Raw genomic sequence first — 26,548 nt, 5'->3', positions numbered from 1 at the left:
TGTACACACTGTCAATATACTTGACAATTCCAAGGGGGAGGTTATTTTAAGGCACATGGGGCAGTGAGGCACCCAACTCCTACTGAATAGCAAGGGGGGTTGGATATCTCATTTCTCTTTGTGCAAAGGAAAATCAGTCCCCTTCTTGTATTTTTCTCACATGGCTGTGACTGGATGTCCTTGGGCAATAGATCTCAGTATACCAGGAATCTTATCTAAGTACTACGATAAAGTATTATACAATAAACCCTTACATAATTATTGATGCTTCATTTCCCTTAGAAAATCCCATTACATCTGACTTCACGAGATAAGGATTTATCAGATATACTAGGACAGCTTGTTACTGTCAGTAAATTCCATGTCCAATACCACCTCTTTTTTATTAAAATGTAAATTATTATTTTGTTTTATTAGCTGGTATTTCCCCCCCTAAATACGTTGCATAAACATATTTCAGTCACTGCCAAAGCACCAAAGCTAAGCTATGCAATGTCACTTGCAAAAACCGGACACTTACTGGCCCTCTTCCACAGAATGTAATGGCAAAGGCCCAAATTCTGTCCTCAGTTAAACCAATGTAAGAGGGAGGAACCTCACTGATGAGTATTATTATTTATTTTGTATTGCAGTCACACCTAGAGGCTTGATCTTTAGAATACAAGGGTACCTCAAGATTAGTGCAGATCAGTGTGGGTACGTTATAGGCTGGAAGCATCCATGCAGAGCTCTCTATACTGCATGCCTCCCCACTGTCTCTAGGTTTTCCTATCGTCCCCTTATCTCCTTCCAGCTCCATTGGAATCACATTGGCACAGACTCCTTTGCCCGCCTCTGCCTCTGGAAAACACCTCAAGGGGCTTTGTCAAGGTTCCTCCCCCACTCTGAACTCTAGGGTGCAGATGTGGGGACCTGCATGAAAAACCTCCTAAGCTTATCTTTACCAGCTTAGGTCAAAACTTCCCCAAGGTACAAAATATTCCACCCTTTGTCCTTGGATTGGCCGCTACCACCACCAAACTAATACTGGTTACTGGGGAAGAGCTGTTTGGACGCGTCTTTCCCCCCAAAATACTTCCCAAAACCTTGCACCCCACTTCCTGGACCAGGTTTGGTAAAAAGCCTCACCAATTTGCATAGGTGACCACAGACCCAGACCCTTGGATCTTAAGAACAATGAACAATCCTCCCAACACTTGCACCCCCCCTTTCCTGGGAAATGTTGGATAAAAAGCCTCACCAATTTCCATAGGTAACCACAGACCCAAACCCTTGGATCTGAGAACAATGAGAAAGCATTCAGTTTTCTTACAAGAAGACTTTTAATAAAAATAGAAGTAAATAGAAATAAAGAAATCCCCCCTGTAAAATCAGGATGGTAGATACCTTACAGGGTAATTAGATTCAAAACATAGAGAACCCCTCTAGGCAAAACCTTAAGTTACAAAAAAGGTACACAGACAGAAATAGTTATTCTATTCAGCACAGTTCTTTTCTCAGCCATTTAAAGAAATCATAATCTAACACGTACCTAGCTAGATTACTTACTAAAAGTTCTAAGACTCCATTCCTGGTCTATCCCCGGCCAAGACAGAATATAGACAGACACATCGACCCTTTGTTTCTCTCCCTCCTCCCAGCTTTTGAAAGTATCTTGTCTCCTCATTGGTCATTTTGGTCAGGTGCCAGTGAGGTTACCTTTAGCTTCTTAACCCTTTACAGGTGAGAGGATTTTTTTCTCTGGCCAGGAGGGATTTCAAAGGGGTTTACCCTTCCCTTTATATTTATGACAGGCTTCCACAGCAATGAGCTGGCTTAGCTTCTGTTTGCATTCATTTATTATTATGTGGTTTACAATAATGCCTCGAGCCCCAGTCAGGCATCAATGGGATGGTGGCAGGGGTTCTAATATGCAGATTGTGTGAACCCTGGACAAGGAGATGTACCTTATATCATGTTCTAAAAGTGGGGAAATTTGGGATCACATGTACATTGAGTGGGACACCAAGAGGCCACAAATGAGAGTAACTTGTTTCCCAACCTCTGTACTTGGGACAGACAGCTGAAAGCATCCCTCCTGCTGCTGTCAAAGTGAACACAGGTAAAGCCTACCAGTTGTAATGATGGGGCTTAGGAAAAGAGGTGGGATGATTAAGACCCAGGCCATTTAGGGCTTTATAGATGGTATCCAGTATAGATGGGTCACCAGCATAGAGCACAGGTGTGATGTGCTCTGGACAGTGTGCTCTACTCAAGAGATGACTGGCCAATATGGCAAAAGAGCAAATTTTCCCAAATAATATTACTATCAATTAGTTACTGTCATAAATATAAAGGGAAGGGTAAACCCCTTTGAAATCCCTCCTGGCCAGGGGAAAGCTCCTCTCACCTGTAAAGGGTTAAGAAGCTAAAGGTAACCTCGCTGGCACCTGACCAAAATGACCAATGAGGAGACAAGATACTTTCAAAAGCTGGGAGGAGGGAGAGAAACAAAGGGTCTGTGTCTGTCTGTAGTCGTCTTGGCCGGGGACAGAACAGGAATGGAGTCTTAGAACTTTTAGTAAGTAATCTAGCTAGGTATGTGTTAGATTATGATTTCTTTAAATGGCTGAGAAAAGAATTGTGCTGAATAGAATAACTATTTCTGTCTGTGTATCTTTTTTGTAACTTAAGGTTTTGCCTAGAGGGGTTCTCTATGTTTTTGAATCTAATTACCCTGTAAGATATATACCATCCTGATTTTACAGGGGGGATTTCTTTATTTCTATTTACTTCTATTTTTTATTAAAAGTCTTCTTGTAAAACACTGAATGCTTTTTCATTGTTCTCAGATCCAAGGGTTTGGGTTTGTGGTCACCTATGCAAATTGGTGAGGCTTTTTATCCAACATTTCCCAGGAAAGGGGGGGTGCAAGTGTTGGGAGGATTGTTCATTGTTCTTAAGATCCAAGGGTCTGGGTCTGTAGTCACCTAGACAAATTGGTGAGGCTTTTTACCAAACCTTGTCCAGGAAGTGGGGTGCAAGGTTTTGGGAAGTATTTTGGGGGGAAGGACGCGTCCAAACAGCTCTTCCCCAGTAACCAGTATTAGTTTGGTGGTGGTAGCGGCCTGTCCAAGGTGTAATATTTTGTACCTTGGGGAAGTTTTGACCTAAGCTGGTAAAGATAAGCTTAGGAGGTTTTTCATGCAGGTCCCCACATCTGCACCCTAGAGTTCAGAGTGGGGGAGGAACCTTGACATGGTGGCACAGTGGTGGGATTAACCTGAAATCATTTTGAGATCCAGTTGAGATTTTTTGAACTAGAAATACAGATTTTAAAAAGGAATTTTTAGGAAGTCCAGAAGGCAGCTTTGAAACTGAAAGCAGCTTGGTTTCTCTCTGCTTTGTGGCCAAGCAGAGACAAAAGGGGATTATCTTGTGAATTGCAGGTTTTCTTTGCCTGGAGGCAGGGTACTTAACTCCTGCAGGGAAATTCACAGTCTTCCAACCCAGAGGTTTTTTTTTTTTTCTTTTCTTCCTAAAAGTAAATAGGGGGTGTGTGCTCTACCCATTTGCCTGGAGACAAAAGTGGCAGGGTTTTTTTTAGGATTTTGATTTTTTTTTTGTTTTACAAGGAGCACAGGTTTGAAAAGAAATTTTTTTTCTTCTTTGGGCTGGGTAAGCAGGTTTCCAAGTAGTTGGAGGTTTTTTGCTTTAATTTGGGCCCAGAGCAGAGACAAGGGAATTGTCTTTTTCTGTAGGCTGACAATCACTATCAGAGAATAGGTATTCTATTCCAGCACAGCAAAATTTTACAGCCAAGTTTTGTTTGTTTATTTCTAAACCTCGGGTGTAAAGTTAGTTAAAAACAGAGAGGTTAGAATGACCAAATCCTCAGCTCGACTACAGCTGGAATTAGCCAAATTTCAGGCTGAGGAAAAACAAAGGGAACATGAAAGACAGATAGAACTCATGCGGCTGAAGGAGGAGGAGAAGGAAAAAGAGAGGAAGCATGTGGAGGAGATGGAGAGGATAAAGGCCCAGCAGAATATACCAACAAACCCTAGCAATCCTTCTCCAGGTACCACTTCCCATCCCAGAAAGTTCCCCACCTACAAGGCAGGTGATGATACTGCAGCCTTCTTAGAAAACTTCGAAAGGGCCTGCCTTGGGTACAACATCTCTACTGACCAATACATGGTAGAGCTGAGGCCGCAGCTCAGTGGACCCTTAGCTGAGGTGGCAGCTGAAATGCCTAAAGAACACATGAACAAGTATGAACTGTTTAAATCCAAGGCGAGAGTCAGAATGGGGATAACACCCGAGCAGTCTCGTCGGAGGTTCAGAGCCCTAAGGTGGAAACCAGACATGTCATTTACCCGACATGCCTACCACATTGTAAAACATTGGGATGCCTGGATATCAGGAGCAAGTGTTGAATCTCCAGTAAATTTGCCCTTCCTAATGCAAATGGAACAATTCTTAGAGGGTGTTCCTGAGGAAATAGAAAGATACATCCTAGATGGGAAACCCAAAACTGTAATTGAGGCAGGAGAGATTGGAGCCAGATGGGTGGAGGTGGCAGAGAAGAAGAAAACTGGTCGCAGTTGGAGCGGAGACCAGAAGGGACCACCCCAGACCACACCCTATTACCGGGGGCCGCCCAAAGCCCCACCTACCTCCCAAAGAACCCTCCAGACCCCTTATCGTCCCACCACCCCGTCCTCCAGCAACCCTCCTCGCCCCAGTGACCCGTCAGCTGGACGATGTTTTAAGTGTAACGAGCTGGGGCATGTAAAGGCCAACTGCCCCAAGAACCCCAACAGATTACAGTTCATTGCACCGGAATCACACCAGAGGTCCACAGGCCCAGATACCTCCCAGATACCCTTGGAGCGGAGGGAAACTGTGAGTGTGGGTGGGAAGAAGGTCACCGCGTGGAGGGACACCGGAGCACAAGTGTCAGCTATCCATGCTTCCTTAGTGGACCCCAATTTAATCAAACCAGAGATCCAAGTGACGATTCAACCCTTCAAGTCCAACTCTTTCAATTTGCCTACAGCCAAGTTGCCTGTCCAGTACAAGGGCTGGTCAGGAATGTGGACTTTTGCAGTCTATGATGATTATCCCATCCCCATGCTGTTGGGGGAAGACTTGGCCAATCATGTGAAGCAGGCCAAGAGGGTGGGAATGGTCACCCGCAACCAGGCTAAACAAGCCGTGAGGCCTAGCTCTGTTCCGGAAACTTCTATCAGGACCCAGTCAGAGGTGATGGACCTGGACCCCAGGCCAATGTCTGCAACAGCAGTAGTGGATCCAGTCCCAGAGACCCAGACGGAACCAGTCCCAGAACCGGAACCAGCCAAACAACCAACACCAGACCCCGTGTCAGCACTGAATCCAGTACTTGCAACCTCAACACCAGAGGGCCCCACCGAACCTGAACTGGCAGCAGCCGATAACCCTACACAAGAGGCTCAGCCGGAGCCTGAATCCCAACATAGTGCCCCAGCGGAGAGTGGTTCACAGTCAACAGAAACAGCTCCATCCCCTATATCGCTTCCAGAGGGACCAAGCCTAGGTCCACAATCCCATGAGGAACTGATGTCTCCAGCATCAAGGGAACAGTTCCAGACCGAACAGGAAGCAGATGAAAGCCTCCAGAGAGCTTGGACGGCGGCACGGAGCAACCCACCGCCTCTCAGCTCTTCTAATCGATCCAGGTTTGTTGTAGAAAGAGGACTTTTATACAAGGAAACTCTTTCTGGGGGACACCAGGAAGACTGGCATCCTCAGAGACAGTTGGTAGTTCCAACTAAATACCGGGCCAAGCTCTTGAGCTTAGCCCATGATCACCCTAGTGGCCATGCTGGGGTGAACAGGACCAAAGACCGTTTGGGGGGGTCATTCCACTGGGAGGGAATGGGCAAGGATGTTTCTACCTATGTCCAGTCTTGTGAGGTGTGCCAAAGAGTGGGAAAACCCCAAGACCAGGTCAAAGCTCCTCTCCAGCCACTCCCCATCATTGAAGTTCCATTTCAGCGAGTAGCTGTGGATATTCTGGGTCCTTTTCCGAAAAAGACACCCAGAGGAAAGCAGTACATACTGACTTTCATGGATTTTGCCACCCGATGGCCGGAAGCAGTAGCTCTAAGCAACACCAGAGCTAAAAGTGTGTGCCAGGCACTAGCAGACATTTTTGCCAGGGTAGGTTGGCCCTCCGACATCCTCACAGATGCAGGGACTAATTTTCTGGCAGGAACTATGAAAAACCTTTGGGAAGCTCATGGGGTAAATCACTTGGTTGCCACTCCTTACCATCATCAAACAAATGGCATGGTGGAGAAGTTTAATGGAACTTTGGGGGCCATGATACGTAAATTCGTAAATGAGCACTCCAATGATTGGGACCTAGTGTTGCAGCAGTTGCTCTTTGCCTACAGAGCTGTACCACATCCCAGTTTAGGGTTTTCCCCATTTGAACTTGTATATGGCCGTGAGGTTAAGGGGCCATTGCAGTTGGTGAAGCAGCAATGGGAGGGATTTACACCTTCTCCAGGAACTAACATTCTGGACTTTGTAACCAACCTACAAAACACCCTCCGAACCTCTTTAGCCCTTGCTAGAGAAAACTTACAGGATGCTCAAAAAGAGCAAAAAGCCTGGTATGATAAACATGCCAGAGAGCGTTCCTTCAAAGTAGGAGACCAGGTCATGGTCTTAAAGGCGCTCCAGGCCCATAAAATGGAAGCATCGTGGGAAGGGCCATTCGTGGTCCAGGAGCGCCTGGGAGCTGTTAATTATCTCATAGCATTCCCCACCTCCAACCGAAAGCCTAAGGTGTATCATATTAATTCTCTAAAGCCCTTTTATTCCAGAGAATTAAAGGTTTGTCAGTTTACAGCCCAGGGAGGAGACGACGCTGAGTGGCCTGAAGGTGTCTACTACGAAGGGAAATGTGCTGGTGGTGTGGAAGAGGTGAACCTCTCCATGACCCTTGGGCGTATGCAGCGACAGCAGATCCAGGAGCTGTGCACTAGCTACGCGCCAACGTTCTCAGCCACCCCAGGACTGACTGAACGGGCATACCACTCCATTGACACAGGTAATGCTCACCCAATTAGGGTCCAACCTTACCGGGTGTCTCCTCAAGCTAAAACTGCTATAGCACGGGAGATCCAGGATATGTTACAGATGGGTGTAATCCGCCCCTCTGAAAGTGCATGGGCATCTCCAGTGGTTCTAGTTCCCAAACCAGATGGGGAAATACGTTTTTGCGTGGACTACCGTAAGCTAAATGCTGTAACTCGCCCAGACAACTATCCCATGCCACGCACAGATGAACTATTAGAGAAACTGGGAAGGGCCCAGTTCATCTTTACCTTGGACTTAACCAAGGGGTACTGGCAGGTACCGCTAGATGAATCTGCCAAGGAAAGGTCAGCCTTCATCACACATCTCGGGCTGTATGAATTTAATGTACTCCCTTTCGGGCTGCGAAATGCACCCGCCACTTTCCAAAGACTTGTAGATGGTCTCCTAGCGGGATTAGGAGAATATGCAGTCGCCTACCTTGACGATGTGGCCATATTTTCGGATTCCTGGGCAGACCACCTGGAACATCTACAAAAAGTCCTTGAGCGCATAAGGGAGGCAGGACTAACTGTTAAGGCTAAGAAGTGTCAAATAGGCCTAAACAGAGTGACTTACCTTGGACACCAGGTGGGTCAAGGAACTATCAGCCCCCTACAGGCCAAAGTGGATGCTATCCAAAAGTGGCCTGTCCCAAAGTCAAAGAAACAGGTTCAATCCTTCTTAGGCTTGACTGGTTATTACAGACGATTTGTACCGCACTACAGCCAAATCGCTGCCCCACTGACAGACCTAACCAAAAAGAAACAGCCAAATGCTGTTCAGTGGACCGGAAAGTGTCAGAAGGCCTTTAACAAGCTTAAAGCGACACTCATGTCTGACCCTGTACTAAGGGCCCCAGACTTTGACAAACCGTTCCTAGTAACCACAGATGCATCCGAGCGTGGTGTGGGAGCAGTTTTAATGCAGAAAGGACCTGATCAAGAATTCCACCCTGTAGTGTTTCTCAGCAAAAAACTGTCTGAGAGGGAAAGCAACTGGTCAGTCACTGAAAAAGAATGTTATGCCATTGTCTACGCTCTGGAAAAGTACGCCCATATGTTTGGGGACGGCGTTTCCACCTGCAAACCGACCATGCTGCACTAAAGTGGCTTCACACCGTCAAAGAAACTAACAAAAAACTTCTTCGGTGGAGTTTAGCTCTCCAAGATTTTGATTTCGACATCCAACACATCTCAGGAGCTTCTAACAAAGTGGCTGATGCACTCTCCCGTGAAAGTTTCCCAGAATCAACTGGTTAAAATCGTCCTTGAGATGTGGAAAATATTGTTAGTCTTTATGTACTTGGTAGTATATTTAGAGATGCATGTGTCTTATTAACTCTGTTTTCCTAGAGCTCCAGGAAGAAATCCCAGCCAGTGTTTCACCCTAGCTGAGATTTGGGGGGCGTGTCATAAATATAAAGGGAAGGGTAAACCCCTTTGAAATCCCTCCTGGCCAGGGGAAAGCTCCTCTCACCTGTAAAGGGTTAAGAAGCTAAAGGTAACCTCGCTGGCACCTGACCAAAATGACCAATGAGGAGACAAGATACTTTCAAAAGCTGGGAGGAGGGAGAGAAACAAAGGGTCTGTGTCTGTCTGTAGTCGTCTTGGCCGGGGACAGAACAGGAATGGAGTCTTAGAACTTTTAGTAAGTAATCTAGCTAGGTATGTGTTAGATTATGATTTCTTTAAATGGCTGAGAAAAGAATTGTGCTGAATAGAATAACTATTTCTGTCTGTGTATCTTTTTTGTAACTTAAGGTTTTGCCTAGAGGGGTTCTCTATGTTTTTGAATCTAATTACCCTGTAAGATATATACCATCCTGATTTTACAGGGGGGATTTCTTTATTTCTATTTACTTCTATTTTTTATTAAAAGTCTTCTTGTAAAACACTGAATGCTTTTTCATTGTTCTCAGATCCAAGGGTTTGGGTTTGTGGTCACCTATGCAAATTGGTGAGGCTTTTTATCCAACATTTCCCAGGAAAGGGGGGGTGCAAGTGTTGGGAGGATTGTTCATTGTTCTTAAGATCCAAGGGTCTGGGTCTGTAGTCACCTAGACAAATTGGTGAGGCTTTTTACCAAACCTTGTCCAGGAAGTGGGGTGCAAGGTTTTGGGAAGTATTTTGGGGGGAAGGACGCGTCCAAACAGCTCTTCCCCAGTAACCAGTATTAGTTTGGTGGTGGTAGCGGCCTGTCCAAGGTGTAATATTTTGTACCTTGGGGAAGTTTTGACCTAAGCTGGTAAAGATAAGCTTAGGAGGTTTTTCATGCAGGTCCCCACATCTGTACCCTAGAGTTCAGAGTGGGGGAGGAACCTTGACAGTTACCATCTCCAGAAGCTGATGTTTGTTAATTGCTTTACCACAGGGGTACTGCTGTGGCATGTTTGGTATTATCTAATTTGGTAAAATCCATATCTATTTAATATTGAACTAAAGTTTAATATAGTTTGGGTTTTTTTAAGTAATAGCACCCAAAATCAATGTGTTTGCATTGTTAGCTAGCCACAATGCAATAGTTAGTCCTTGTGTGCGCATGCTTTGTGTGCTGTCTGCATAAGCTATGCGTGGTACACCTACCTTTCTCTATTAAAGCACAGAAATACAGGCAGTAATGACAATTTCCAATAAGTGAACTCCATCATAAGTGAGTTAAATGGTATCTATTTGTTTTAATTTGGGGTTGACTCTAAATTAACCTACCAACCTTGCAAAGGGAACAGTGACCTCTTCAAATAAATTGACTGCCTTAAATTTCCAAGTGTCTTATGATTTTGGATGTCTTAAATTTTGCGTGGGCAACTTGAGATGCATTAGGTGGGTAAGAGTGCTCCTACCTGAGTTGTACTGACACTTAACGTCAAAAATAAAAAAGTGACCTATTTGTTCTTAGAAACATATAATAGACTCAAGTTAGATCTAGTGGTCTTCCATACCAGAAAAACAGGCTTAAGGATGGATTGTTGGCAAAAGGAGCACACTGTCAGAAAGCCATCTGTACAGTACTTTATTACATGTAGTTTTTTCCAGCAACTAACAAGTTGTTGATCTAACTTAACTAGCCACAAGATAGTGTGACAGGGTAGCTGGCCCCTTAAATTAAACTGGGCTCAGCTCTCCTGTTCCCCTCCAGTTGCCCTAGTACAGTGTAAGGAGGAGGGTGGGCTGCCCCTGGGAGTTATAAATGAGAGTCCTGAATCCTGAGAGAGAGAGAGAGAGAGAGAGAGAGAGTGTGTGTGTGTGTAGAGGGATAGTTCAGAACCCAGAGTTTAGAAAGGGATGGAGTCCAGAGTTCTGATTGCTCAGAAGACAGACAAAGCTGGGGTGAGAAGATGCCCCTGAAGGAGGGAGCAGTGAAAGTTCCCTGGTTGAGCAGTGGCACCAGATCAGGCTGGTGAAAGCGGAAAGCAATTGGGGGTCACCTACAAACTTCCCCAGGCCACAGAGCCATGGTCAGAGAGAGCTGTGAAGCCTGAGAACAGCAGAGGGGGATGCTTGCTGGCTTTCTGAGCCAGAGAACTGAAGCCAGGGGACCAGAGAAGGCTGATGGCTGAGGAATGATGGAGGTTGAGTCCACTGATGTCTCCAGGCTAGATCGGGACCCTACCTGGGAAGGAAACAGAGCTGAGAGACATGGTGAGAGATGCTAGAGCGGTAGTTTGTGTTGGTCTGTTGGGGTGAATGTATTGTTTGGACTGTGCTGGGGGGATTCTGGTTGATGGACGTGAGACAGTGGGTGATAAATTAACTCCACAAAAGGGCTATTTATATGCTCTGAAGGCTGTACTCAGTTTTTCTGAAGAATCAAGAGATAAACTACAGTGAAGAGCCACTTGCAGAGCTGCCCTACTGGCATCAGGGGATGCCTGAGAGGAGGCCACTTGTTTACAGACAATCTTAGAGACTTACAGTGTTGCCCACTGTTGTGATTTGTATCACAAGCCTGGTAAACTCTGTTTTTTTCGAACCCCAGCTCCTGAAGTTGTGTGATCACCTGAGAACCTCAACTTTCTATTTTTAAAAAGTAAGTTTCTAGCTTTCCTGGAGAAATGCTTGGAAACATGACTTGAGTGCTCCCTGATTGCTTTTGTCATAGATGTCATTTTGCTGATGCTTTTCTCCATGGCTTTGTAGCATGGCTCATCTTAGGAAATAGCAGAAACTTGCTACTGGTTGTCTTTCTGTGTTCCCATAAAACATCTTTTTGTCTTTCTCCACAATCATTAGAGTGGCTATTAGTGTGCTGCTTACAGGACTTTGCATCTGTCCTTAGGAGGGAATCTACGGTAGTGTTCAGAGTACATTTTTGGTCCTCCTAGAGGCCAGACTCTAACAGAAGAGGTATTTTACTTTCTACTAACGCCACTATTTCCTGTGTAGAGAGAGAAGAGGAGTGGGCTGAGGTCAGGGCCTTGGAAAACCCCCACAAAGAAGAGGATGACAACCCATCAAAAGAGATGCTGAGACAAATGCTTCTGAGAGGCGGGGAATGGTGCTTTATTGCCTGAATACAGCCGTGGGTGGCAAGGTACCTGGGTTCTGATCCCAGCATTGTCATTCTCTTGCTGTGGCCTTGGGCAAATCTGTAACCACTCTGCCTGTTCTCCCATCTGTAATCTGAGGATAATAATGTCCACCAAAGAGAGTGCTGTGACTAGTTACTGTTTGTGAAGTGCTTTGAATGTGCAAAGGTCTGTGTAAATGCTATGTTTAAATATTCCTGTAATACAGGATTATGTGAAGTGGAAATAATCTTCGAATTCAGACCTTTTCAAACAGACGTTTCTCAGTTCCCAGTAAGTGATCAGAAAGTAGAGCATGACAAACAGAAAGTATTTTAAAAGCTTTCACTTTCTTTACCTTGGATCTGATATCTCCTTTAATCCCACACTTTTTATAAGTGGCAATGAAATTCAATTTACAGAGACTAGCAAACTCAGTGGTTTAACATTTCAGATGTGTGCCATTTTCTGGAGGTATTATCCTCTTTACCGACAAACCAAGTGGAGTTTAGTAATTAAACCTCAGAAGTTTAATGTGAGATTATAAAACTTCTGCCTTGAGATTTTTTTCCCCCACAAAGGTATCCATCTGGATGCTGTTGTCTTAAAAATAATCCTTTCTCAGGGTTTGGAAATAGCTAGGATTGTGACTATTGGTTTAAAATGATAAGGATTCCCCTGCCTTTTTCCACTCTTGTTCTATGGCACATTCACTCCCACTAGAACCTTGTCACTCTTGGCCCTGTTTTTATAATCATTGTTCTGTCATCTGCTACACTGCCTGATGTATATTTCTTTCCCTGCAGTCAGTAGCAGATATCAACAGTCTTCATCAGTCAGCAGGCCTGGTTTTAGGGATTTTATGTTCCCCACCGACCTGTCAGACTACTCTATCCTATCCCAATGTTTGCTTTATTATAGAGTTATTTAATTTTAATGTTCTGCCAGTGAGCTGGAGAATGTGGGGAAGAAAGCATAAGTGTAAAAGGCTGATCCGGGGGCAGAACGGGCCCTCCATCCACCTGCTGCTATACTGTGTTGTATCTGGAGCTTACTAATAAACATATTTGGTGAAGGTCCCTCAGTAGATTGGGTGTGCTGTATAATTCACCTGGAGGGCTGATCAGCCTGGGTCTTCAGGAGCTTCACAGGGGGCAAAAAGGGGTAGTTTGCCCTAGGCCCTCTGTGACGTTCTGTATCTCAAGGGAACACCCTGCACCCCCATGGTCATTCTTATAATATGATTATGTGGTATCCAATGCAAAGGTTATCATGTTGGATGTTTTCGGAAAGCTCATGATGCACTGAGCATTGTTGTTATAGTAATGTTATAGGTTGTAATTTCATATATATAGCTGTGAGGCTGAAAATGTGTCCTCATGGCTTAAAACAAGCCCAGGCAAAAACTCTCCAAGAGCAGAGGGGCAGTTCACACCTCATCAGGGCTTGTATGGGATGAGCCCAGCCCAGCCTCACAGGAACAAAGGACACTGCCCTAGGCAGCAATAAAGGAAATGTTGGACTCTCGAGTGAGTCACCCCCCTTCCTTTGGTCAGTTTGAGACTACGATGAGGTAATGCTCACATGACTCCGAAGAGGGGGGCAAAGCCAAGAGGGAAGAAAGAACATAATAAAAGGGAGAGACGTTTGCCATGCTCTCTCTCTCTTTTCCACCTACATCTACAGACTCCACCACCAAGCGACTGAAGCGCTGATCAAAGGGGAGAGCCTGGCTGAAGGGCAACCAGCTAGCCTGTGATGAGAAGCATCTAAGTCTGTAAGGGCACTGAAAGTGTTAAGATCAGCTTAGAATGCATTTTGCTTTTATTTCATTTGACCAAATCTGACTTGTTGTTCTTTGACTTATAATCACTTAAAATCTATGTTTGTAGTTAATAAATCTGTTTGTTTATTCTACCTGAAGCAGTGCATTTGAAGCGTGTCAGAGACTCCCCTTGGGATAACAAGCTTGGTACATATCAATTTCTTTGTTAAATTGACAAACTCAGATAAGCTTGCAGCGTCCAGCGGGCATAACTGGACACTGCAAGATGGAGGTTCCTAGGATTGTGTCTGGGGTCGGAGATATTGGCTAGTGTCATTTGGTTACACAGCCCAAGGAGCAGCTTACATGCTAGAGGCTGTGTGTGAATGGCCCAGGAGTGGGGGTTCTCACAGCAGAGCAGGGTAAGGCTGGCTCCCAGAGTCAAGGATTGGAGTGACCTAGCAGATCACCAGTCCAGATAACACCAGGGGAACCTCACACCCTCCACTGGAGAGGGGCCCCAAACCAGAGTCACAGTGCCACTCGGGTATGACCTGGCTTCCCGTCCATCTGTGAAGGGGAAAATGGGCCAAATCTGAGTGGTGCTGCAGCCTGCGTTAGTCACTTGAAATAGCTGGAGGTATGCAATAGGCAGGGGGCAGAGCAGGCTCACAGTCCCTGAGTGGCTTTGCTGTGATCTCAGCTTCAAACTGCTTCCACCAATGAAGAGGTGAGCACTTGCATTTGTAATGCATTATGGGACATATCAAGACTTCATTCAAAGGCAGCTTCTGCTTTGGACCGTCTGCAGGGTTTGAACCCAGGAACTTAATCATCTACTGGTTGAGCTAAAGGAGCTATAGCATTAGCCGATAGCTGAAGTAGACTCTTAACTTCTCACACAGAGTAGCCACAGCAGAGAGAGAGAGACAGTCAGCCAGCATGGGTTATATAAGCAGGAAGTAAAAATGTATTGTACAACATGGATGAGAAAAATTATGGACGTCAATAAGATGTTGATATTGCTCTAGAAAGAAATTCTCTCCTTTCCACCCCATATATATATACAAAACTCATATGTGGTCCCTCAAATCACGTTTAATGTGTGTATGAGTCAGGCACATGTTCAATTCTGCATGTGCCCTTTGAAACAAATGCCTGTTTGTATGTTGTCATATGTTCTTGGGGAACATAAAAGAAGGGCGAGTCCTGCAAAGTGCTGAGCATACAGGAGGTTTATTCTAACAACTCTGTGCTGTAACAATAGTGTTCTTCTCTTTCAGCATGGGTAACAGTGAGACCTTAGACAACTAGAAAATGATACTGTGTTTTATCTAAGCAAATGAGCTTTCTCCCTGAAAACAAAGGTTTGTGCTCTTCCTTAAAAAGGCGGTCCAGTGACTGTCCTTGCTCATAGAAAGCAATTGACATGGGAGAAAAATTATCATTAGCAAATTCTCCTGGAGATCTTCCCGGGAAAAATCTCAGGACTGAGAGGGTGAGAAATGCAATCTCCATCAGTTACACCTGACTGTCCAGGGAATTAAGCTTGTCGTAAGAACAATAACAAATGTGTTTTCTGTCAGTGGGAAGTTCACTGCACAGACATGTTACAAGTTATTTCAAGAATTGCTTTAACCCATGACGGATGCTGTTAATGTTTCCTTATGGAGTCTGGTATGTTTGGATTTCCTGCAAGGGCACCAGACAGCTTTCTGCCTTCTACTCTCAGAAATAGTGTGATCAAGTGGCTAGAGCCCTGGACTACAGCTCAAGAAACCTAGGTTCTGGTCCAGGCTACATTGCTGACCTGCTGTGTTATGCAGTGCAAGTAATTTCTCTTTGGTGTTTCCCCTTCCATCCTCTGCCTCAGAGAGGGGCTGAAGGATTGTCTCATACTGTGTGTATGTACAGTGCCTTGCATAAATGTCCCAATTCTATTATGTGTGTTGTGGTAGCATTTAAGAGCTCTTGTCATTGACCAGGACCCCATTGTACTAGGTCCGAACAAACCCAGAACAAAATGACAGTCCTTGGCCCCTAGGGAGCTTACAGTTATTGGGGCCTTGAGGTGCTACTATAATACAGATAATAATTTGTAGATATAGATATTGGCCATTAGATTGATTTGTCTTGTTCTTATGTAATGTCATGTTCCTATTGCTGTCAGCTTTGGGGGCCTCCTCCTTTCCTCCATTGGGTTCTGTACTCAATGGTGATGTCACATCCCTGCTTAGGATCTGATCCAAAGCCACTGATGATCAGTAGAAAGACTCCTATTTGCTTCAAAAGTCTTTGGATTGGGGTCATAGATGTAAACTCTCTGGGGGTGGGATTTTAATTTTGTTTGCACAATGTCCAGTGTAATGAGGCCTGATCCTGATTGTGATGTTAGGATTGAGGGGGGACCAAAGGAGGAGGATAAAGAGGGGAACATAGGCTCGGGTAGAGGAGGAGGAACCTCTGGGACTCAAAGCAGAGGGGGTACATTAGGTGGAAGGGATCCTCCTCAGGGCTAGAGAAGGTTGAGAAGGAGGCTGCTAGGCTTAAGGATTGGGGTACCTTAGGGATCACAAGGTAGGCAGAGGAGGAGGGAAATCTGCAGTACAATAGGAGAAAGGGAGGCCCTCCCTCAAGGCTTGAAGAGGTTGGATAAGGTGAGAGAGCCTCCTAGTATTCAAGGAGGCCCAGGGGATGGGGAACCTCAGTGATCAGAGAGCTGTCAAGGAGGAGCAGCACTGTGGATGTTTTTGGAAGAGCGCTGTTGGGGCTCTGTGTTGCTGGGGGTGGTGGGTTTTGGAGCAGAGAGGCTGCATGTTGGGATGGAAGTTTTCTTTGTGCTCCTTTCAGCAGTGTCTGTGAGCAGAGTTCGGGGCTGCTCTGTTGCAGAACCATTGACAACTGGGAGAGCAATTAGGGCAACGAAAGAGTAGACTGCCTTATGCCATCCTTACTGCCTCTGAGCAGCATGTACTGAGGGAGAAAACGTTATTCGGCTCCTGTCAGAGCTTTGTGATTATCCCCTTGCTAGGGGACAGAGTCTGTAATGCTTATTTATTCCCGCTTCCCATTTCCTTCAGCGGGACTACCTGTCTGAGATAGCATGACTCATGATGAGTGAAGGCTGCAGGATCTGACCCATAGGGAAGAGCAAGATACCTGCATCATCTACAGTAAGTGAATAAACACAACTGAGGGCAGGTCCAATCATTAACAAGCCCACAGAAGGCAGATGGAAATGTTTTCCATGAGGATGACATTTCCCATGAGCCTTTGCAGCGCTGTTTGTTTTCTCCATCACTGCTATGTGGGTCACATACAGACTTCTTGCTCCCGAACTGTCAGGGTGTTTTTTATCTGCCAGACAGACTGCCTCAGTTCTACTTGCTATGCGCCTCCCTGCCTTGTTTTTGCTCATGACTGTTAACCCTTTGAGCACATGAGATATGGCACGAGCTGCATTTTTCTCCAAAACCATATTCACACTTTACAGAGTAAAAGGAAACTACACACAGCTCAGAGCAAGGAATGGAACAAAGCAGATCTCTCTCCTTCCACCCCAGGAGCCTCCCCATGCTCCCTTGTGTGCAGGGAAAGAAACCCAGTGCTACAAGCCCCTTCAGCAGGTGCAGCATGAACCCCACTGGGCATTGCCCCTGCAGCAGAGGCCAGTGCAAGGAGGGGAGGTACAGCTCTACCTCACAACTCCTTGGAGGTAGACTGCACCCCAGGGTCATAAACAGGAAGCAGGTCCTTTTCCCCGCCAGACAGCCTCCTGCCCCTTCCCTGTTGTGCAACTGCTGTTTTGCTGGTAGAATCTTCAGGACAGGGACTCTCTCTTAACCTCGTCTAAACAAACACTTCATTCACCGCAACCTCGGGTGTAACTCTACTCTGCACTAGCCTGCCGCATGCCAAGTGTCCACCTGGGCCCTGCTGCTCCACACTAGAAGTTCCCTAGTGCACTTCAATATACGTCCAAGCAGGTTACTGAGGAGTAGATTTACACTCCAGCTTACTGCCCTTACTGAGTGTATGCATGTGCAGCACCTGGCACAAATGGACCTTGATCCCGACTGGGTCCCTCCAGGTATACTGCAATAGAAAGAGTAATCATCTGTCCCTCACTGTTCGAAGCATTTTAGCAGCCTGGCAGAGGTGGAGGATATTTGATTTGTGCTTTAGCTAGAACATTGAATTAGGCTGTTACGTACTTAAATGTATTTAAATTACTCCTCCATCAATCACTCTAAACCCATTTATTTTACATAGCACAGAAACACAGTGCAGATGGTTGTGCAGAATAGGTAGCCCAGGGGGTTTGGGAGCCTTCCCCTTCCTGCCCTTTCCAGAGGTCAGCCAAGGTCCCAGTCTTTGTGCTCTCTGATCCAATTCACCTGCTGTGCAGAGTGGGGGGCAGCAGTAGGTGAATGCACTGATCAGGTCCCACTCAGACTTGAAGGATGCATAGCCCCTGCACTGCTCTGGACTCACCCCCTTGGGGAGGTGTGAGCAAGCCCGGCAAAGGAAGGAGATGATGAGGCAGCCTGTCATTGGGCCTGTGCTCCTCAAGAACTTGTCAAAGATCCTGAGCATCTGGCTCAGTTTGTCACTAATAACACAGGTGCTGCAGTCCATCGGGGAAAGGCTCAGGCCCATTGATTTGTCCTGCCCCTCATCAAACTGGGGGGAAAGGAACAGAACAAAAATAAGCAAGCAACAAAACACCCCTCTCAGATTATCAACAATCTCTATCACCAGCCCCTGGACAGCGCTGATTGGCTACCCTGAACTGAGGTCTCGTCTCCTTTCAATATGCTGTCTTGTTAACTTGCTGCAGATGAGAACTCAAACCCCAATAGCCACTGGTAACCAACACCTCATTCCCGGGTGCATACAGTCTGCCATGACCATCCAGACCTGTAAATGGAAAAACAAACAAAGCCCCAGACAGTCTCTTAAAGCACCTGCTTCTGCCGTGCTGTAGGGATCTAAGAAGAATTGTGGCTGACACTGCTAGAATTCCCACACTGGCATCTTCTGCTTGTCTTCAGATTCCTCCCTACACCCATTCCCATTTCCTCAGCCCATGCACCTGTTTTGTGAACCCAGAAGAACATAAACCTGGCAATGGCTTCTGAAGAGGCATAAAATTCCTGTAAAGTTTGCCCTGAACTTTAACTTTTGTGGTGCTGGGTTTTTGGGTTTTTTTTTACCAAAATGTAGTTATTTCTGGGTGTGCAGGATGCTTAGGTGTGAGCATTTCACATTTTTTCCCTGTAATGCATCTTTATTTTAGGAAAAGGGAGAAAATGAGTATTTTGGCTCTGATATGTAATGTAATTGTTTAAATTATTGATATCCATGAGATAGAGCTGCTGTTGGGATGACAGTGCAGCTTTAGTATGCACTTGTATTTCCCTTTATTCTCCAATAAGACAAGCTTTTTTTGTTTATGCCTTGTGCAATCTGTCTTGCCATCCAGACAAACAGGACTTTGTGATAAAACGGTTACTTACACCAAAAATCACATCATATTTAATTTGCTTCCAGTCCCAAGAGACCAGTTACTTACCCCAGATCAGCTGGTAATCTAGATCTTACAACAAAGACAATGCTGATAGCTAATTCTGTAATAAACTAATTAAAGGTTTATTAGCTAAGAAACAGAAATGAGAGTTATTGAGAGGTTAAAGCAGGTAAAATATATATACAGGTAAATTACAGGTTTCAGAGTAACAGCCGTGTTAGTCTGTATTTGCAAAAAGAAAAGGAGTACTTGTGGCACCTTAGAGACTAACCAATTTATTTGAGCATAAGCTTTCATGAGCTACAGCTCACTTCATTGGATGCATACTGTGGAAAGTAGAGAAGACGTTTTTATTTGCAAATTGGATACAATTAACTTAGGCTTGAATAGAGACTGAGAGTGGCTAAGTCATTATGCAAGGTAACCTATTTTCCCTTGTTTTTTCCTACCCCACCCCCCTTCCTCAGACGTTTTTGTTAAACCCTGGATTTGTGCTGGAAATGGCCCACCTTGATTATCATACACATTGTAAGGAGAGTCATCACTTTAGATAAGCTATTACCAACAGGAGAGTGGAGTGGGGGGAGAGAAAACATTTGTAGTGGTAATCACCCATTTTTTCATGCTTTGTGTGTATAAAAACGTCTTCTGTACTTTCCACAGTATGCGTCCGATGAAGTGAGCTGTTGCTCACGAAAGCTTATGCTCAAATAAATTGGTTAGTCTCTAAGGTGCCACAAGTCCTCCTTTTCTTTTTGCAAATACAGACTAACACGGCTGTTACTCTGAAACCTGTCATTATGCAAGGCACTGCATTTAGCCGTATGGAGTGGAAATCTATCAACTGCATGAAAAAACTTGTACAGATACAGACAGACATCATCTTCCTTTCCAAATGCAAACAGATGGACATCATACCAAAAGGACTGAAGGTAAAAAATCCATTACAATCTACATACCACACAGACTATGCTGACAGCTTGTGCCACACGCTCTCAAAGAAACTGCAGAATCACCTGATCAACATCCTCTACAGCAAACAGGGAAAGATAAAGAATGAGCTCTCAGAACTGGATACTCTCATAAAAAACCAACCTTCCACACAAACTTCCTCATGGCTGGAATTTACTAAAACTAAAGCCATTTACAACACACACGTTGCTTCTCTACCAAAGAAAAAGGACACTAAACTTTCTAAACTACTACATGCCACAAGGGGCCACAGCAATGGTTCCCTCAACCCACCCAGCAATATTGTTAACCCAACCGAATATACTCTTAGCTCAGCAGAAGCAGCTGTCCTATCTCGGGGCCTCTCCTTCTGCCCCTCCACCCCCATGAACATGATATAGTTCTGTGATGACCTAGAATCCTATTTTCGACATCTCCGACTCAAGGAATATTTCCAACACACCTCTGAACAACACACTAATCCACAGAGACCTCCCTACCAACACTACAAAAGGAAGGATTCTAGGTGGACTCCTCCTGAAGGTCGAGACAGCAGACTGGACTTGTACATAGAGTGCCTCCGCCGACGTGCACGGGCTGAAATTATGGAAAAGCAGCATCACTTGCCCCATAACCTCAGCCGTGCGGAACACAATGCCACCCACAGCCTCAGAAACAACTCTGACATCATAATCAAAGAGGCTGACAAAGGAGGTGCTGTTGTCATCATGAATAGGTCGGAATATGAACAAGAGGCTGCTCAGCAGCTCTCCAACACCATTTTCTATGAGCCATTACCCTCTGATCCCACTGAGAGTTACCAAAAGCAACTACAGCATTTGCTCAAGAAACTGCCTGAAAAAGCACAAGATCAAATCCACACAGACACACCCCTGGAACCTCGACCTGGGATATTCTATCTACTACCCAAGATCCATAAACCTAGAAATCCTGGATGCCCCATCATCTCAGGCATTGGCACCCTGACAGCAGGATTGTCTGGCTATGTAGACTCTCTCCTCAGGCCCTACGCTACCAGCACTCCTAGCTACCTTCGAGACACCACTGACTTCCTGAGGAAACTACAGTCCATCGGTGATCTTCCTGATAACACCATCCTGGCCACTGTGGATGTAGAAGCCCTTTACACCAACATTCCACACAAAGATGGACTACAAGCCGTCAAGAACACTATCCCCGATTAATGTCACGACTAACCTGGTGGCTGAATTTTGTGACTTTGTCCTTACCCATAACTATTTTACATTGGGGGACAATGTATACCTTCAAATCAATGGCACTGCTATGGGTACCCGCATGGCCCCACAGTATGCCTACATTTTTATGGCCGACTTAAAACAACGCTTCCTCAGCTCTCGTCCCCTAACACCCCTACTCTACTTGCGCTATATTGATTGACATCTTCATCATCTGGACCCATGGAAAAGAAGCCCTTGAGGAATTCCACCATGATTTCAACAATTTCCATCCCACCATCAACCTCAGCCTGGTCCGGTCCACACAAGAGATCCACTTCCTGGACACTACAGTGCTAATAAACAATGGTCACATAACACCACCCTATACCAGAAACCTACTGACCGTTATTCCTACCTACATGCCTCCAGCTTTCACCCTGACCACACCACACGATCCATTGTCTACAGCCAAGCTCTGCGATACAACCGCATTTGCTCCAACCCCTCAGACAGAGACAAACACCTACAAGATCTCTATCAAGCATTCTTACAACTACAATACCCACCTGCGGAAGTGAAGAAACAGATTGATAGAGCCAGAAGAGTTCCCAGAAGTCACCTACTACAGGACAGGCCTAACAAAGAAAATAACAGAACGCCACTAGCCGTCACCTTCAGCCCCCAACTAAAACCCCTCCAATGCATTATCAAGGATCTACAACCTATCCTGAAGGATGACCCAACACTCTCACAAATCTTGGGAGACAGGCCAGTCCTTGCCTACAGACAGCCCCTCAACCTGAAGCAAATACTCACCAGCAACCACATACCACTAACCCAGGAACCTATCCTTGCAACAAAGCCCGTTGCCAACTGTGCCCATATATCTATTCAGGGGACACTATCACAGGGCCTAATAACATCAGCCACACTATCAGAGGCTCGTTCACCTGTACATCTACCAATGTGATATATGCCATCATGTGCCAGCAATGCCCCTCTGCCATGTACGTTGGTCAAACTGGACAGCCTCTACGTAAAAGAATAAATGGACACAAATCAGATGTCAAGAATTATAACATTCATAAACCAGTCAGAGAACACTTCAATCTCTCTGGTCACGCGATTACAGACATGAAAGTTGCGATATTACAACAGAAAAACTTCAAATCCAGACTCCAGCGAGAGACTGCTGAATTGGAATTCATTTGCAAATTGGATACAATTAACTTAGGCTTGAATAGAGACTGGGAGTGGCTAAGTCATTATGCAAGGTAACCTATTTTCCCTTGTTTTTTCCTACCCCACCCCCCTTCCTCAGACGTTTTTGTTAAACCCTGGATTTGTGCTGGAAATGGCCCACCTTGATTATCATACACATTGTAAGGAGAGCCATCACTTTAGATAAGCTGTTACTAACAAGAGAGTGGAGTGGGGGGAGAGAAAACCTTTTGTAGTGATAATCACCCATTTTTTCATGGTTTGTGTGTATAAAAACGTCTTCTGTACTTTCCACAGTATGCATCCGATGAAGTGAGCTGTAGCTCACGAAAGCTTATGCTCAGATAAATTGGTTAGTCTCTAAGGTGCCACAGGTAAATTACAGTTTATAATTCCAAATGGCAGCAGTGATGTAATAAACTGCCAGTTTCTCAAAACTCTTTTCAGGGTATCCAGATTTTCTCTAAGGATCTCTGCTTTGCATCTGGTACGCTTCTCTGTAAGAGGGCAAACAGTCAAGAGATCCAGGATCTTTCCGTGAACCCATATTTATAGCTTATTCTCACAGAAAACAAGCTGTCAGTATCACTACCCATGTGGGCTTTTCCTCTGATGACGGAGTGTGAGGAATGCATTTTGAGCCTTTGACCTCCGATCATCACATACAATGACCACTTGCTTTGAAATGAGCACTTTTCTGTTAAAGTTCTTCATTTGCATTCCACAAGGCTTCTTGTTCATTTGATGGGTTATTTAGTTACAGGAGTATACACAATGTAAACATTTGCTACTATATTGTAACATGATACAGATAAGTCAGAATAATGCAAGTAACATCCCACTAGTTTTCATGAAGTTCAAACACCAAATACACTCTTATACATTTAACAATCACTTTGATCTATACTAACACACAGGTGATTTTGTAACCCGTGCCTGCTTCACGTGCTGCTTTGTCCCCCTTTAGTGGCACCTAGACCATCTAGAACAGTGATTCTCAAACAGGGGTACATGCACCCCTGGGGGTACACAGAGGTCTTTCAGAGGGTAGATATTTGCCTAGTTTTACACCAGGCTACATAAAAAGCACTACTGAAGTCAGTACAAACTCAAATTTCATTCAATTGTTTATACTGCTCTATATACTATACACTGAAATGTAAGTACAATATGTATATTCCAGGAGATTTATTTTATAATTGTATAGTAACAATGAGAAAGTCAGCAATTTTTCAGTAATAATGTGCTGTGACACTTTTGTACTTTTATGTCTGATTTGGTAAGCAAGTAGTTTTTAAGTGAGGTAAAACTTGGGGGTACACAAGACAAATCAGACTCCTGAAAGGGGAACAATAGTCTGGAAAGGTTGAGAGCCACTGGTCTAGAGATTGATGATTCTGCTACAGCCTTTGCTAAGAGCCATGTGGTTTTTAGCTCATGTAGTAGAGGCTTATACAGCAAGGTTCAGAGCCCAGGTTGATCCTGCCCGCCGACGACCAGGGTCTCTCAGCCTTTCAAATTGTCCTGGGGCTCTGGCATGAGGTGGCACCTCCTTGTCGATGTCACAAATGGCATCCTGACTGAAAGTACAGGGTTGTTCTTTGTTTGTGGGAAAACTATGAAATCCCTCCCATTTCCTCCTGGGGCGTAGGAGTAAAATCGCAGCTGTCACTGAGGAAGACAAAAGCTTTCTGTTGTGAGGATACTAAATTAGCTTCAGCTATTTCAGAAAGGTGCTGAAAAATCAGGTCGGATTGTGTGTGTGTGGGTATATACATAAAAGAGTTGAAAGAGTGTCAATATTCTATTAGCTATTTAACATTTTAGAATGAATCACTGTAGTTTACCTTTCGTGCATCATCAGATGACAATAACCTTAGGAGTCAAATATATGATAGGTTCAACAGATTACCTCATTGTAACAAAATACTGTTTGGGATTGTTAAAGAGTATAAGTGAAACCATGACTAGGCATGACAGATGCTCCATTGTTATACTGTCTACTTTTAGACCTTCTTATGCTGTTAATAAAATGTTACAATTAATCTGTAAACAGTGAGTAATTACTACGATCCCATCACCTTAACAGCAACCACGTGGGTAGTCAAAATCAAGGATCTCTGCAGCACACTGCATATTGTGCATTTCTTCATGTATGCATTAGCGCATGGAAATATACAAAGGCCCTGTCATGATGCACTAGAGCACCAAATCACGGCACATGGAGAGATGCTTAGGGACTCACTGCAATATTCATGCAACTATATGAGCAGTCCAGTCACACACCCCAGATACCAGCTCCCTGTTTGAAGTGCTGCTTGTATCTTCCTGCACCTCTGCCAGTTGTCGCAGTCCGTTCTGTTCCACTGGATCGGATATGTAATGAATACAGAAGCCTGCCTTGAAACTGTAACTTCTTGTTTCTGACCCCAATATGAGTAGTTCAAGAAACTGAATGATTCTGGAAGACTTAAACAAAATGGGGATTAACTTCTTTCCAGTTTGTAACACTCGGTATCTCAGTTTCATGGTTCAGCACTGGATCCTCAATAAATAAGTTACATTACCAAACCCAGTGTGGGCAAAGGTAAATATGTGTTTAAAATGAAGGATTTTTCTTGGAATGGGAGACAGTTAAGAGGTACAGCTTTTTGACCTATATTGTGCTGCTCTTTTTCTGGTGAGAACTATCTGAATTTTGCTAAGAAAGCCAGATGCCAAATGGGAAATCTTGCCATAGGCAGCAGTTGCAGTTAGTCACCAGTGCTCGTGGCTAGTGACTCAAAGCACAAGGCTTTTAGTGATTAGTGCGTTTTTATGTAATGTTTCTTTTTTTCACTCTTGTTGATGACAAAGTCAACAATTGTTGGACTGAAAATTATCACATTTAGATTTCTTTTATGCAAAATATCTCACTGAGGCAGCAAAGTGCTTTTTATGTCACTTCATTGCCCGAGGCATTTCTTAAAACCTCTCTTCATGAGCTACTTTCCCCAATGTATGAGCACAGCTATTCATTTTTAACACACATTTTGATTTTTTTCTTAAATGAAAGAGACCTAGGCTGGGAATATTATTGGTGCTAAAAGTCCTCTTCATTCATTCTAACTCACGTAATCATAGAGATTAGAGACAGAAAAGATTTATTGGGTCACTTAGTTCATCCTCTTACCATTACTGGACTGTCATCTAGTGCACGTACAGTGTTTTGTCCAGTTTAAAATGACTGGAATGATGCAGTTTCAAACAGTTCTCTTAAAATAATAATTCCACACTCTCATGTTGACCTGAATAATAGGAGAAAATGTTCAGAATTTCTTTACTTAATTATTATTATTATGTCTAGCTGTACCGTTTGTACCCCTGTAAGCTATTATCAGCACTTATACCTTTTCAAATTAACTCCTAACAGTACCACACAGACAAGTAACTGTGATTTTGCTTTCTGTGCGCTGCACCTTTAAGTCTTTAAGAACTCTCCCTAAGGCAGTTGTCCGCAAACTTTTCAGGGTCACGCCCCACTTACCCCTGTCCGCACCTCCCCTGCCCCAAAGTCAGGGCCAGGAAGGGGGCCATGGCTCCAAGAGGGGGGACGCAGACAGGGGTAAGGGGGCCAAGGCTGGGGTTGCATCGGGGGGGCGGGTCTGGGGCCGGAGCCAGGAGTGGAGCCCCAGCTGGGGGCTGCGGCTGGGGGTGGGGCTGGGAGTGGAACCCTAGCTGGGGGCAGGAGCAGGGCCGGGAGTGGAGCCCCATCCAGGAGCTGAGAATGGGGTGTGGGAGTGGGAGTGGAGGCCAGGGCCAGGTATGGGACCGGGAGCTGGGGCCACAGCCATGGCTACAGCCACTTTAGGTACCAAAATACCAGAATCAGGCCCCATTCAGATTAAAAAACCACTCAGCTGCCACTGAACCTTGTAGGCACCTAAACCCAATCAGCCCCTACATTTTTGCAGTTGAATTTCCCTAGGTACCTATATTTCTGCTTCTGGACATGAGCACTGCCACCCCAGGGTGATGCACGAGCCAGGTGAAGACAGCTTTTCCTCCACCTAACTGACCTGCAGGGCCCAGTTTGGTAGGTGGGCTCACAGCTTGCCTATTGGATCAGGCCTCTATAGATGAACTTACCAAAAATGGCTGGGGTGGGATGAACTTGAACTGGGGGGGTCTCCCACACACCAGGTGGGTACTTTAACCACTAGGCTAAAAGTTACAAGGGTGGGCTCTGTCGTCCTCCACTTCTTGCCAAAAATGGCATAGGTGCT

The sequence above is a fragment of the Lepidochelys olivacea genome, assembly GCF_965140295.1.
Source record: "Lepidochelys olivacea isolate rLepOli2 genome assembly, chromosome: 2".
Taxonomy (NCBI): domain Eukaryota; kingdom Metazoa; phylum Chordata; order Testudines; family Cheloniidae; genus Lepidochelys; species Lepidochelys olivacea.
The sequence above is the reverse complement of the archived record's forward strand: the minus strand, read 5'-3'. Positions refer to the sequence as shown.